Source organism: Camellia sinensis, chromosome 9, assembly GCF_055761805.1.
Source record: "Camellia sinensis isolate YWXY chromosome 9, ASM5576180v1, whole genome shotgun sequence".
Taxonomy (NCBI): domain Eukaryota; kingdom Viridiplantae; phylum Streptophyta; class Magnoliopsida; order Ericales; family Theaceae; genus Camellia; species Camellia sinensis.
This window is the reverse complement of record NC_138969.1, coordinates 197,827,612-197,843,659: the sequence shown is the minus strand read 5'-3', so window position 1 is coordinate 197,843,659 and position 16,048 is coordinate 197,827,612. Positions and strand designations below refer to the sequence as shown.

Genomic DNA, 16,048 nt, shown 5'->3' with positions numbered 1-16,048 from the left:
AACCCGAATCAATCCACCAATTATATTGATGAGTATTAACAAAATTAGATTCATAACACGCAAGAGATATGAGATTACCTTTCTTCTCAAGCTATTTCTTATACTCGGGATAGTCTTTCTTCATGTGACCCTTTTTTTTTGCAAAAGAAGCATGCATCTTTATTGCCATGATTTTTAAATAGCACTTTACCAAGCTTCTTCCATTTCTGATCACCTTTGCCCTTTTTCCATTGCCCTCCTTTATGTGTTGCTAAATCAATCTCTCCTCCTCTTGAACACACATAGTCAAAAGTTCATTGATAGACCATTTTTCCTTCTGTGTGTTACAAGAAATTTGGAATGCTCCATATTCCACAGGAACATAATTGAGTATGAAATTGATAGGGAATGACTCAGAAATCTCAATCTCTAAGGACTTAAGACGAGCTGCAATGTCCCTCATTTCCATAATGTGCTTACGCACACTTCTAGAATTGTTATGCTTGATTCCTGATAGTTTGTTCATTAGGGTGCTTGCCAATGCTTTGTCAAAACTAACAAATTGCTCTTCAATAGCCCTCATGTAGTTCTTGACCTTATTAGATAGTGGGATTGAGCCCCTAATGCTCTAGCTAATATGTGACTTTATGAGCATTAGGCTTAAGCGATTAGATCGCTCTCACTTATCATAAGAACTCTTTTCTGCAACGGAACTCTCGACCGTGGGTTCAGGAGGTTCATCCACACGGAGTGCCAGATCGAGGTCCATGCACCCTAATGTTAGAAGGATTTTGTCTTTCCAGTTTGAAAAATTATCACCGTTCAAGAATAGAATACAAGAAGACTCATTAGACAGTACAGACGTAGAAATCACTGTAATTACCAAGAGCATTATTAATGCTTTGAAACAATAAGTATAGTCTGAATTAACCAATGTCAAATTCAGTGACAAATCTAAACCTTCCTATGGGTAGAGGTCACTAAATTATATTAGATTTGCTATTACTTTATAATAAGACTAATGGGTTCCGAAATATTTAAGGAAAAGAAAACTCATACTTGTGGGTTTAGAGTGTTCAATTCCTTTAATACCCAATCCATTATCGTATTCCAATTAAATTTCATAAATAATTACTTTCTTGTGGGACCAAGAAATTATTTATAGAACATAATTGCAATGTAAAAATGACAAATTAATTTTTAACCTTATGTGATCAAAATACTGAGGATCACATCTTTATGTCTTAAGATGTTGTGGCTATTCTTAAAACAGAATAAAATTTTTAAATATGACATAATTTATTAATGTGAGCAAATCCTTATAGTCACAACAAATACATAATCTTTTAGTGCACATAATGTATAATACATATAATCAGAGTAATATCACATGAAAAATCCTAAGACCAAATACATGTAATTCAACCTTATACTAGATTTTGCTTAAAAATTGGACCAAAATAAATTCCATAAGCCCAACACATAGTGTATACATGCTCTTATTTCACATGAATTTTCAATACATAAATAATTACCTTAATGCATGTAATATAATATTACATTATTTTAAATAACATGCCAATGAATCTCAAAAATTATAAAACCTAAAAGAACATGTTATAATTCACTGTATGAAATTCAATTCAATTTGCTCATTACTTTCACATGCAACTACAATAAAATGTCTTTAATAACATGTCATTCCTACTATAATATTTAACAATAAATTAAACTGGTGTAGGTTTCAGAGGTTAAGGCTAAATATTGATCTACTCATAACCCTATATACAGGACTAATTGTCTAATGCATATAAAGTTATCAGAACGCATAGTATTTGATCAACAGTAAAACCATAATCACAAAAGTCCAAAAATAAAGAAAGCAATTATAAATCAATGTGATCTCCACAAGTAAAACCCAATATAAGTTGATCATCTGCTACTTTCCACGTTTATTATACATATAAATTCACTAAATCAATAGAAAGAAAAATAGATTTTTAAAGAATAAAATTTAGATTTTAATAAAGTTAGTCCCATTGGAAATCTATTATTAGAGATGATAAATAAATACCAGAAACAATTTAGTGATTCAATCCTTCCTTCTTCTTCTTTTTTTTTTTTTAATGAATTACGCAGCAAGATATGTTTTATACCCATATAGATATTAACCAACCTAAATGCCCCAAACCATTACACACTTGCAGAATCAATTTCGAACAGTAAAATTAAAATAAACAAGTTTCATGAATTCTCAAAACTGAGAATAATAATTGAAAATAATTTTGGTTTTCTGATTCCTAATGCCACAGTGCAAAAGAGAGTTTTTCCAATTAAAGACAAAACGAGGACTCTTACCACAGTAGTGTGATAGTGATCAGGCCATTATATTACATGGATTGCATAAACGAAAACAAAATAAAATATGATCTAACAAGATTTGGCCTCCATAAATTACAATAATGTTGAACAACAAACAAAAGGAGGCTCTGATACCAATTATGAGGATTAAAATTATTTTAATTCGTAAAGAAGAATACCTCCTGCCATGATGTTCAAACCTTTGAATCTTGTTCTTGAATGGTCAAATCTTGAATGTATAAATAAAACACACTCGCAGAACACTTTCATAGAACCATATGGGAAAAGAGTTTCAAGCCTATTCTATTTACCAAAACAACGTCTGTAATTGATGGCAATCACAGACATATATATAGATAGGCTTGGACCCATAATCCATTGTAACTTCTAATAACTTCCCACCATCAGGGAAGTTGTAACTCCCATGACTGCACCATATTGGGTAGTGGGTATCACACACATTAGTTACCCAAATAATACTGATTAAATATATATATATATATATAGAAATATAAATAATATTTCTATAATAATAATAAATAAAACTAATGTGGCATGTGGGCCATTTTATGGAGACATACTTACAACTAATACTTGATAAACCAGGGACTTAACTAGCAGAAATCTATCTCATAGTCTTTTTTGGTGGTTGTATTAGATCAAAAGTACGAACCACGACCTAATGAATCATTTACATTACAAAGTAATGTGATTCAATTGTTACTTTGAGTAATTAATGTTGTAATTTAGAGCACATTATGCAGTAACTAATTTCTGAACACATAAGGACATTGATAATCAGAATTGAAATGCAAATTTTGGGAGAATGTAGATTGATGTCATGTTTACATTGACAATACTTACTGAAAGGGGAATTTGTGCCAAACAATGGCCAAGCTAAACCAACACGGACATAGTGTTGGGCCGAGCTAAAATAACACAAAATGTGGTGTTGGGCAGAGATAAACCAACACGAAATGTGGTGTTGGGCCGAGATAAACTAACACGGACATAATGTTTAGCCGAGCTAACCAACACGGGACATGGTGTTGGGCTGACCTAGACCTTTGCGGTCTTTGGCATCGTGCTGAAATGAGCCATGCTAAGGCTGCAGGAGTGGGCCAAGCTAGGTGTGGTGTGGGCCGCAAGCGAGGACCAGGTAAAATGAAGACGAGTCGCAGTCTTTGGCCGAGATAGCGATCGACTTGCCGAAAAGATTGACTGGCCCCTAACCGAGCTTGGAGCCAGCATGGGAGCCAACATAATTTAGTTCGGCATAAGACTGTCCTAAGTTAGCATTCTGGAGACGCCACGAGTGACTGCTTGGTTGATGTACACCACATGGTCTGATGGCATAATGGAGAGGAATCCGCTTTAGGCATACATCAATACCGTTTGGAGGTTTGGCCAATACTATTTGGCAGTATTGACATGTGCATGCATAAAGAAAGGAGATGGCAGTATAGCCACGTGTCCAGTAAAGGACAACAGAGGTAATGCACGCACAATCTAGGATTGCGTGGCCAACCTAGATAAAATGTGTGAACAGGCTTTGGAAAAGGTAAGCAAACTTTGGCAACTCTCTTCCTCTCTCTCTAGCTTCTTTTCTTTCTCTCTAAGAAAGCTAACTTGACCGTCGGAAGGATTTTCCTGGAAACTACCCACCAGATAGCTTATTCTTGTTTTGTTCGCAATGAACCGGAGACGTTCAGAGCGAGACGAGCTTGGTAGTAAGGAGTACAAAAAGAGACTAATATTTTCCCCCCATACAATTTGCGCAATTTGTGGGAATCCTTAAAATTCAAAACCTTGTCCTCTAAGTTTTCCTAACAAACTTCAATGATGAACAACGATGAGATTTCGCTATCCGTAGTCGACAACATCAGAGGCAAAACGACTTGCCTACGGTTCCAAACATAGCTGGTTTGGAGACCTCCACCAAAGGGCTACCGAGAGACGTGCAAGACAAATACATGAGGGGCTCTGAGCACATGTAGAGCCCTGAAGGACATTGGCGACAAAGAGGGTCGCAAATTCAACATCTAAAGCACAAGTTGAGAGACCAAGATATCATCATTCGGAAGATAGCAGCGGAGATCGAAGCTCTGAAATGGTAGATTAAGAGTAAGGGCGTTGCTGGAGTGGAAAGCCATAATGAGTGCGCCCAAACCCATCGTTCTGGCAATCTGAGTAGACGAGAGACTTCTTTCCTCTCCATTCTAGAAGCTATGGAGTTGGTGACTCTGTCTTGTTGACAGAGAGATCATACACACGTGACAGTAGCTACCGTCCCTTGCGTCCACCGACGACGTCGAGATACTTTTACTCAGCTTTATCGAAGGACTTGAGAAACGTTCTGGAAGAGCTAGCTGGCTAGAGGGAGGCCCAGCTGGTGTTAGTAATGTAGAGGTTGGCCCTCGGAGCCCATTCTAGTGAGGAAGTCGTAATGTCACCACCCCGAATAGTGGTACACGTGCCAGTAGATTAGGGACTTGGTATAGTTGAGCGCCACCCCATTTTTCCATAAGATCGAGAACATAACACTTTTCGCCAACTTTCACCAACCCAAGTTCACGCTGTATGACGAAAAGACGAACTCGTACATGCGCGTGAGCCATTATCGACAAGTGATTGCTAGGCATAGGCGGAATGACGCCTTAATATGCTTTATCTTCCTAGCAAGTTTGGGAGAGTTGGGACTTAAGTGGTTTGAAAGGTAGCCCGAGAAGAGTATTGAGCAGTGGCAGCAACTTGCCGAGGCATTCGTCACTCGGTTCAAAACTAACACGAAGACCCTGAAAGAAATCGTTCATCTTTTGGGAGTAAAGATGGAGCTGAGCGACTCCTTGAAGGCATACAATGCCAAGTACCAGGAAACATTCAACGAGATACATGAATGCCCCACTAACTTGGCAATTACACAATACAAGCGTGGTCTTCCAGTCGGACATAGGTTGAGGGACTCGTTCACGATAAATCAACCCGCAACCATAAAATTGCTTATATAAAGGATTAACGAGCACATTTGGGTTAAGGATGGTGCAACCGTAGCCACCGTGAAAACAAACCCGGGGGTGGTGGACAAACGAGTAGTTGGGAAAGTTCACTCGATGGAACATGAGGATAACTGCCCAAACAATCGAGGAAAAGATCAAAATCGCAATGCAAACCGTAATGGCAGAAACAAGAGTCGTAACAATGACCGGGCTAACAATCCTCGCAATGAGGAAGAAGATGCCGAAATAAAGTTTTAAACACGAACCGGTATCACTACAGTCTTCAAAATCCCAATCTACTACACTCTTATCAAGATCCGTGACAAGACATACATTCAATGGCTCAGAGAGGATTCAACCCTAGGTATCGTTGCACATATCATGACGAACAGGGGCACCGCATAGATGATTGCATGCCCTTGAAGCAACATCTAGAAGAGTTAATGGCAGCAAGGTACCTAGATTGGTACATTGATGGCGGCATGAGAGCAGCACTGTAATAACCCCGACCCGTGATTAGCTTAAAACATATGATTATGAATACCTAATAAGTAATTAAGATGAAATTCTGAATTAATTGTATGCGTGTTGCATTATTTGTGTCTATATATGTCTATTGTAGAAATATCTGTTTGTGTTTCTGTTTTGTTTTGCGAATTGAAGGCCTTATCGGCATCCGATTACAAAGTTGACTACGGTTATGTGTTATTTGGAATTTTTAGAATTTTATGGTAGGTTGAATTAAAATCTGATTCGGAACGAATTAAATTAGAATAATTAATGTCAATTTGATTAACCTAAGTCAAGTTTAATTAAGCCTCCTTAATTGAGCCTATATAAGGCTAATTTGACTCCATTAGTTCATTTTGGACCTTCATTCCATACTCTTCAAGCTCAAAACGTGAGAGAGAGAGAGAGATAGAGAGAGATAGAGAGAGAGAAGGAAGAAAATTGAGATCAAAAGCTAGGGAATGGGGAATTGCTAGGAATTGTTGGAGAATTTGGGAGTTTAAGCTTCTACACTTGTGAATTTAAGACTCTAGGTGAGAATCTTGTCCCTAAACTTTGCATTCTAGACATATGAGAAAGAGTTCAAGAAATTAAGATGGCTAAACATGAGAATTGAGCTTAGATTAAGAAATTTGGGAAGAGTCATTGCATGCATGCATAATTCATGAAGTTTTGAGTTTGATTTTAAAGAATTTCCACATGCATGTGTTCATCTTGCTTTTTTTTTTGAGAATTCATGAAGTTTCATAGAAAATTATCTCAATAGCTCTTGTATTGAAAGCTTTGAAGCCAAGATAAATTCATGCATGCTATGTTCTTGAATTCTAAGTTTGAGTTTGCACAATTGGCATACTTTTGGGCCTTGATTTTGCGAAATGGTTTTGAATTCATGAAGTTTGACAAGTTTATATAAGTTTCCTTAAGTTTTTGGCCCAAAAGATCATGAGTTGCAGCTTTGGAGTCGAGTTTTGAGCTTAGGAGCAAATCTAAAAATTCCAGAATTCTGCTCCTCCGCTTGAGCGACAGAATCTGCGCTCGAGCGACCACCTTTATTTTTGCACCTTCGCTCAAGTGACCAAAAGTTGGCTCGAGCGTAAAATGCATGATCCCAGAAGTTTATACATTTTGTAGACCGCTCGAGCGACAAGAGTTGCGCTCGAGCAAAGACCTCAGTCTCACGTTCGAGTAACCGTTGAGCATGCGTCGTGCGGAAAAATCTAGCAAGCAGTACTTTTGCAAAGTTTACAGACCGCTTAAGTGACTAGAATTGCGCTCAAGCGACTTCTCACATTTTTTAATGTCTGCTCGAGCGAAAGAAGTTACGCTCAAACGAGGCCCCAGTTTTCATCATATATGACTAAGTGTTTTCAAGTGCATTGTAACATCCTCATTGCATCTTAGGTATTCCTAGACCAAGATTAAGACATAATAATGAGGATAAGACTTAGAAACACACGAAGAATGAAATGAAATAAGTTAAGTATGATCTGAGCGTGTGTTTCAATATGTGTATCTGTTATGTTTGTGTAGGTCACGCGCCGTGAGCTGTTGGTCCATTAATTTGCTATCAAAGCTATCTATGAAACTATTTGTGAGTAATAACTCTGTAAAGTTATGTTTGACTTTAATTATTTTATGATGATATGACATGATCAATTTTCTGCAATGCTATGTTTTGTATGAATGAATGATTGTCCAATTTTCTTTGAAATGTAATTGTTGTATCCTTAGCAGAGGCCCTCGCCCAGGGGACATAATACTATGGCTTATGGTCATGAGGCCCTCACCCGGGGGAAACAATACCGTGGCACATGTATGAGATATGTTACTCGGTACCGAAGGTTCCATTATGGAACTTGCTATACTTGACCAAAGTGATATGTTAAAGCTAATGGATGTACCACACATGATTTGAATACGAATATGAACATGACTCTGTTTTGATACGACTCTGCTTATCTTGTTGATTGATATGATACGAAACTGGACATCATTCATTAAAATCTTTACTCTGTGCTCACTATATATATTATGTATGTAGGTGAACAGGCGCCTAGCCAGGCTTAGAGTTGATGACCTGGAGTCTTTGTTTTGTCGGCCATCCATTGTGCCTTTTGAGGAGGTTCCGAAAAGAGTTTAGTGGTCGAGTTTTGCGAACTTTTGTTGTTTTGTAAACAGTTTTTTTGCCTTACTTTGTCTTATGACGATGGAGAATGGATATGCAAATGACGTCATACGTGGGTTTATGTATATCAATTTTAAATGTTTTTGTCCTATGTATGTTTACACAGCTCTATGAACTATGTATGTTTCTATATTTGCTTCCGCTAGTCCCTTATAATGTGTTATTCAAGTCAGAGGTCTTTGGTAATCTGAGAATTATTGGTCGGTTACGACGCTAAACCTAAAAGGGTGGGTTTGGGTCGTGACAAGCACCTCAAGAGAAAGCTAAGCCAAATGGCTTAGCAGTGTTGCCCCCCAAGGAGTTATCCACGTCATCCATAGAATTATTGAGCCAACGCTGGTATGTGAGCTTACATGGATAGTAAAAAAGGTGGAACACATGAAAGAAGTACTGTTCGTTTAGCTCACCATCAAAAAGGAGAGAGCCGAGGAGAAAGACATCATGACCTCTTCCAGCAAGGATTTGGAGAGGATTCAAACTCCTCACAACGACGCACTAGTCGTTACTCTTCGTGTTAAGGATTTTGACATCAAGAGAATATTGATCGACCAAGGCAGTTCGGTCAACATCATGTACTACGATGCATTCAAGCAGATGATGTTGGAGGACAAAGACTTGGCCGTAACAACTTTTCCTTTAGTTAGTTTCAACTCTCAGTCATAGTGGCCAATCAGCAAGATTATATTGCCAGTCAGAGCCGGCTCAGTTACAAAACAAGTGGAGTTCTGGGTGTTAAAGGTCCTATCAACCTACAACTTGATCCTTGGAAGGGGATGGTTGCACGCCATACAAGCAGTGACATTAACCTACCACCAAGTTATGCGTTTCCCCTCCACAATCGGATAAATTAAAGAAGTCTTTGGGGATCAAGTGATGTCAAAACAATGTTTTATCGCGGTCAATGGCAGCCGAGCTGCCAAAGGATTTGTTTAAATGGTCGAAGGACTAGAAGCTAAAGAAGTCCTAAATGACATGGGTAGAATGGCCGAAGAGAAATTTGTCGAAGATCTAGTGGAAATATGAATTGATGAGAGTGATCCAAGAAAATTCTTTATGCTAGGCTCATCCTTATAAAGTGCCGAACGATTAGAATATGTGAATTTTTTGGTCTCCAACATCGAAGTGTTTACATGGACGCTTTACTTTATGCTTGGCGTCGATCCAAACTTTATTTGCCACCAACTTAACATCTGCCCAAACGCTCGGCCGATCATACAGCGAACTCGATGCTCAGCCTTGCATCACGTCGAGGTGATTACGGAGGAAGTCAAGAACTTGTTGGAGGCGAGAGCAATCGAAGAGGTGCACTACAAAAAGCACATTTGGGAACCAAAAAATTGGTCGCCAAAAGTACAAATTTTGTTGCCAAAAGAATCGGCAACAAGCACTCAATTGGTTGCCAAAGGCGTGTCACTAAAAGTATTGGCGACCAAACATAAATTGTCACCATATGTAGACATTTAGCGACAAGCAAAATTGGTCGTCAAAAAGCATATATTTCGTCGCTGTAAAATTATAATTTGTCGCTAAAAGATTAAGATTTGGATAAGCTATGTAATTTTAGCGACAAATAAATTCGTCACCAAAAGTACTATTTAGCAACAAAATTAATTTGATTGCTAAAAATCAACTTTTTAGCGACGACTAAGCCTTGGTTGCTAAAGTTCTTGGAATAGCCATTAACTTTTAACAACAAAAACAATATCTTGTCGCCAAATGTATTATCAGCGACCAAAATATCACCTGTCACTAAAAATTCACTGCACAAATTTTGATTTTAATTATTTTCTTGTTCAAAATAATCCAAAACACTTGTTTTTCTCTACACAATATATACACAAATGCAATGTAAATAGTAATATACCTGTGCAAGACATTCATAATAATTCAAAATTAATAGCTATTAAACATCCCAATAAACATAATTACAATTCTCTAACAATTTGAAACATTTATACCAAAGTACTCACAAACTATTAACGTCAAACCCACAAATCCATTGCCAAATCCCATGTCAAAATATTTTCAAAAACACAAAACCAAATATTTTGATAACATCTAACCAACAAGTCATATACCAAAATCCCATGTCAAAATGTTTGCAAAAACAAAAAATCGAATATTTTGATGCTAAACATCTAACCTATAAGTCATTTGCCAAAATCCTATGTCAAAATATTTCCAAAAACACAAAATCAAATCTTTAGATGTAGCCCGGACTATTTTTCACCATTGCCAATCTGTCACATGAAAAAGAAAAAACAATATTAGATTGACACAAAAAAAAAAAGAAAAAAAAAAACAACTTAGTACGAATTTCACAATTTTAATTTTAATTTTAATTTTGTAACAGGAAGTCTAATCGGGGTGCTGTTTGCTCATACAAGTTTATTTAGTCTTGACCAAGCTGCCTGTGCTAAGTTTCACCGATTTCGGTGGTCATTTCGCAATTTTGCTCCCTGAATGGGCCTTTTAAGTCTTGTGTTTTACAATTTTCCTTCTAATTTTCAAACCAGAAATTCAATCGAAAGCTCGTTTGTTCCTACAAGTCTATTTAGGCTTAAGCAGCTACCCGTGCCAAGTTTCGGCGGTTTTAGTGGTCATTTCGCAATTTCACCCCCCAAACGGGCTATTTAAGTCTTGTGTTTTATAATTTTGCTTCTAATTTTCTAACTGGAAATCCAATCGAGGTCCCGTTTGTTCCTACAAGTCTATTTAGCCTTGAGTAAGCTGCTCGTGCCAAGTTTCGGCAATTTCGATAGTCATTTTGCAATTTCGCTTCCTGAATGGGCCTTTTAAGTATTTGTTTTGCAATTTTTCTTCTAATTTTTTAACCAGAAATCCAATCAAGATCTCATTTGTTCCTAAAAGTCTATTTAGGCTTAAGCAAGCTGCTCGCGCCAAGTTTTGGCAATTTCGGTGGTCATTTCGCAATTTCGACCCTCAAACAGTTCTTTTAAGTCTTATGTTTTATAATTTTCCTTCTAATTTTCTAATCGGAAATCCAATTGAGGTCCCGTTTATTCCTACAAGTTTATTTAGGCTTGAGCAAGCTTCCCGTGTCAAGTTTTGGCGATTTCGGTGATCATTTCGTAATTTCGCCCCCCGAACGAGCCTTTTAAGTTTTTTTATTTTACAATTTTCCTTCTAATTTTCTAACCGGAAGTCCAATTGAGCTCCCATTTGTTCCTACAAGTCTATTTAGCCTTGAGCAAGCTGCCCATGCCAAGTTTCAACAGTTTCGGTGGTCATTTCGCAATTTCGGCCCCCGAACGGGCCTTTTAAGTCTTGTGTTTTACATTTAACTCTTGTCCATATTTGGTCACCTACAAAACCAAAGTTATGTGAAATTATGTTGTTATTATGTACATTAATGTCCAATAGGTAAGTAGTCCTATCCCATTTATGAATGCACAATGAAAAATATACTAATTAGGCATATGTAATTTATTTGTAAGACTAAATTAATTATTTAGTTGTTACAATGACCCATGTGATATGGAAATATATTAATTAGAGATTTTAGATGATTATGGTTCCATATCTTTTGCTCCAAAGTTTTGTCTAATGGTGATTTCCAAGTATCCTACTTTGATAATTCTAAATCTTAGATTATAAAAGTTGTTGTATGCATTACACGATAAAATTATTTACATTATTAACAAAGTTGTATTAACAATAGTAAGTGATAAACAAGAATTAATATTCAAGTAGAATATGCATTCTACAGTAAAAGGTGAAAAAGAATCACATATTAAGTGATGAAATGGATATATAAATTAGATTTGCTATATAAATTATTGTGTTGAAATTGTTACATATTAGTTTAGTTATTTTTGTAAAAACATATTCATCTATGTTAGCTATTTGACTTATTTATTTGTTGAGTTAAACATGAAATTAAGATTTTTGAAACCAAACACAGTAGTCACCATTATTAGCTCATTTGGTCTTCTCATATTTATATGTTAAATAGTTCTTTGGGTCAATCAACTGTCACCCAAATCATAAGAAAAGGATAGAAAAACCATACCGAACCCAAAAAAGGAAAAAAAAATGCAAATTTAGTAAAAAGATTATTTAATTTAAACTAAGTTGTCTGTGATGCAAAACATTGATTATGAAACCTACCCATTTTGTGTGAGAAATTTTAGGGTTTATTTACGTACTACGTTCCCACACCCTTTTTTAGTAAAAAAATGCAAATTTAGTAAAAAGATTATATTATGCTTGCTTCATGTTCATCTTTTTGGAGAATTCTAGCTATACCAAAGTGTGTTCCTTCCTACACCCTTTTTTTTCAAATGAAGTTGATTAGAGATTAACTTCCATCCAACCCAAAAAATCAAATTTGTTAAAATTGCTAAATCGCTGGTACACTATTTTACAAAAATGAAGCACGTTTTGAATAATATCGTTTTTGGGAAATCAAACAAGATCTACATATGTAGTTATTGAAACATGCATATACCATGGGCCCATGAAGGATAAAACAACCCCCAAGTACAAAATCTTACTTTTGCTTCTCTTTTATTTTTTTTATTTTTTATTTTAAAGGATTCAAAACTCCTTGATGGATCCCTCCATTTTAAAGGAAACAAAGAAGGAAAAAAATATAATCTAATAAATTTGATCTCTCCAATTTTTATCTGGTGGTTTAGGTTCTCTTGTATTAGTTTTACTACAATGTTTACATCCCATATTTATCATTTCTTTTTTTATTGATGTTAAGAAAAATAATATACCTCATTAAGAACTCATTTATTTTAGTTTCTGGTGAACATTTTTTTGGGTAAATTATACTTTGCCTAGTAAAAGTTTTCTTTTTGCTTAATTTAGTCCTTAAACTATCTCATTTTTGTCAATTTGGCCCTATTCCTTACTTTCATCCAAATTGTTGACAAAAAGTGACATGTGACACCACCAAACATTAACCTAATCTCAATAGCAGATACATTCTAGGGCAAGTAAGGCCAATTGCCCCCATTAATTTTTTAGAAAAAATGACCATTTTAACCTTAACTTTTCTTGATAATTGCGGGAAGTGGACTACTCGACCTTACTAAGTTTGTCACAAAGTGAGGGTAAAGTTGTAAGCAACTTACATTTGTTAACAAATGTCAAGTGTGTAATATGACATAATTATTGGCAAATCAAATATTGTCATGTGTCTAATTGGTCTCAAGTTAAGATTACACTATCATCAAATCAAATATTAAACAAGTTTTGGTTAATCAAGTTAAGTCAATTGTCACATTGAGATGGTCAAGCCAATAAAAGTTATGGCACACCATTGAAGTGATATTTCAGTATTTATCTCTAAATAAATAAGACATCAAGATTTTCTTCCATCCACACCTATAAATAGAGGTGATCTCCACCAGAATTTTACATACACCATTCTACATATAGAAATCAAGTTGATAGAAAGCTCCATCAGATTGAAGCTTTAAAGCCCCAAAGAACTTTCCTCGCCCAAGCCTTAAATTTCAAGGAAATTATTTGTGACAAAACTCCATCAATGTCTATCACGCTTGAAGCTCAGAGATTCAAGTCAAAGTTCGTCAAATTTATTATCTTCTTTTACTAAATTGGAGAGTATTCTAAAATTTGATTTGAGAAAAAAAGCAATCAAGCCCTCAAGTCAACATCCTACAAATTCATCATCTTCTTCATACTATTTGGAGAAGATTTTGCCATTTGATTCAGAAAATGAGCTATCAAGCCCTCGAGTCAAGAGAAGAATCAGAGGATTGTTTTCTTTGATTAGAGAATTCATCAGAGATTATAAACACATTAATTTAAATTAATAAATTTATATTTGTCACTCTATTTTTCTATCTTTATTTTGCAGACAAAAATTGTGTATACACCTGACTATTCTTGTTTTGTTTGGTTCAGGCCAAATTAGTTCAACTTATTGGTTTTATTTGGTTTGGGATTCATCATCACCTGGCAATTTGTCATATTACATAGTATAATCTATAATGTACAAGTCTGTGCTTGTTTCTTCCTTCTTACATCAGTCTCATGTTTCTGCCATGTCCACTACCTATTTAGGTTTGCAAAGTTCTCATACTTCATGTGTATCACCCAAAACATGGATATTTGATTTTGGTTTCTTCTCACCATATTACTCTTAGTTTGTCTACTCTAAGTAATTGCATTTACGTTTCCTACCCAGTCACATTATGATTCCCATTAAATTTCATAGAATTTTAAGTGTGGTGGAACGTTTCTAAGAATTTAAAATAATAATAAAGTAGATGCACATCTCATCAAATCAAAGCTAAATTGTGGTTGGCAAATGATCAAATCGTACACATCAAACTAAATTGTAGTTTACTTGATCTAGGAATGACTCATAAGCTGGCCGGTCTCAAATCTTTTCCTTATGCTAAAATGGCATAACTTTATTGGGAACTTCATGTAAAGTCATTTATATGTTCTTAAAGCCTACACTAGTTCAAAAAAAAAAAAATGTTCTTACAGCCTACAATACCTCCTTATTTTATTCAAAGGTTCCCATTTCCCTCCACTTGCATCTGACAAGAGTTTAGCCTGCATTCAAAGCCAATCAAATTCATCAGTTTATTTGTATAATGATGATTACAATTTTGGAACACATATGGTTGTGCTTTGTTTTCTTCCAGCATATGCTTTCATTACGTTCAGATTTGATATAAGCTCAGCCTATGCAATGAAGGTTCATATGTGTAGTGGTGTAGGAGTAAGAAAACTCATATCGACATAATATTTGGGCAATCTGAAAGAAACAATAAAATTTTTAACTACACAAAGTATTACCCAAAAAGTAGAACAAGAAGGTGAAGAAAGAAGGAAAGAAACATCCAAAGAACTCTCAATCAACACAAATAAATCAAAGGGCTTGAGGGCCTGTCATACATATAGACTTTGTGTTTTAAGTCTTTTAGTCAAAAGGCAATATTTACAACTATGCTTGCTCGAGCCTGGTATTCTAAATTGTTCCAATTAGATATTGCAATTAAGTTTCTTTAACAAAAAACAACTTTTACTGCATTTTAACATTTGAAGAGGTTCCCTAGGGTTTTATGGAAACTAATTTCTTGAATCTCCTCACTTCTTTTATTGGTCACTCTTCATCTTTTCTTTAAGTGATGTTCATTTGACTGAGCTCGTTGTTTATTGATTTGAACCAGAAAAAAATCAGATTTAAATATTCTCTCTAGGTTTTGACATCAAATAAATATGCAGTAGATATGTGAGTTCAGCACAAAGACTTACACCCAATCAAGCATGCCTTTTCAACCTACTTTATATGCCCCTCTACGGAAGATATAGTACTTATCTTCACCTGTTACATGACTGACACATAGTACAATCAGCACAAGCAAAGTCCTTCACTGGATAACAAGGTAAAACACACTATTTTTATTGCAGAAACATAAATCACTACATGAACAGATACAAATCCAGGAATTAGGCTTCTTTTTTTTTTATTTTTTTATTTTTTCTTTGTATGCCCATCTTTAGAAAATTAAAAAAAAAAAAAAATTATTCTCATTGGCATTTTGTCAAGTAAGTGAAGGTCATTCATCAACCATAAGATGCCCTGAGCCCAGGCATCAAATAAACCCAAACCCTGAGACACAAACATTATAATAGTTCAGACATACAAAAAATGGTATTCATTCAAAAAAAAAATTATACGGAGTTTGAAGTCCACAAAACAACCACCATTCTTCAACCAAAATACCAATCTAAAGTTTTCCCTAATCTGATAGCAAACAGATTTTGAATATGGAACAGAGGTTCAAATCACAATGAATCTAAAGAAATCAAGCAAATAAAATATGGTTATTAAGGTTTAATAATTTGGGAAAAAGCAGAGATTGAGTGAGAGGAGAGAGGGGGAAGAGCTCTTACGCTCCACTAAGAGAGAGAGAGAGAGACGAAAAGCAGTAAAAGAGTGAGACAACAAGTAAGAGAAGAGAAAAAACATACCTGGTGTTGGTGTGGATGGTTGCCGGAGGCT

The 16,048-nt window shown here is 35.6% G+C and overlaps 1 long non-coding RNA gene across 1 annotated transcript; it reads right to left on the bottom strand.

Moving 5' to 3' along the window:
- Window positions 1-9,911: 9,911 nt before the first annotated feature.
- On the bottom strand, window positions 9,912-14,604 carry LOC145800088 (uncharacterized). Its single transcript, XR_014341408.1, has 2 exons — window positions 14,534-14,604; window positions 9,912-10,271 (listed from the first exon to the last, which is right to left on the bottom strand). It is a non-coding gene; the product is annotated as an uncharacterized LOC145800088 (long non-coding RNA).
- Between the last annotated feature and the right edge of the window lie 1,444 nt (window positions 14,605-16,048).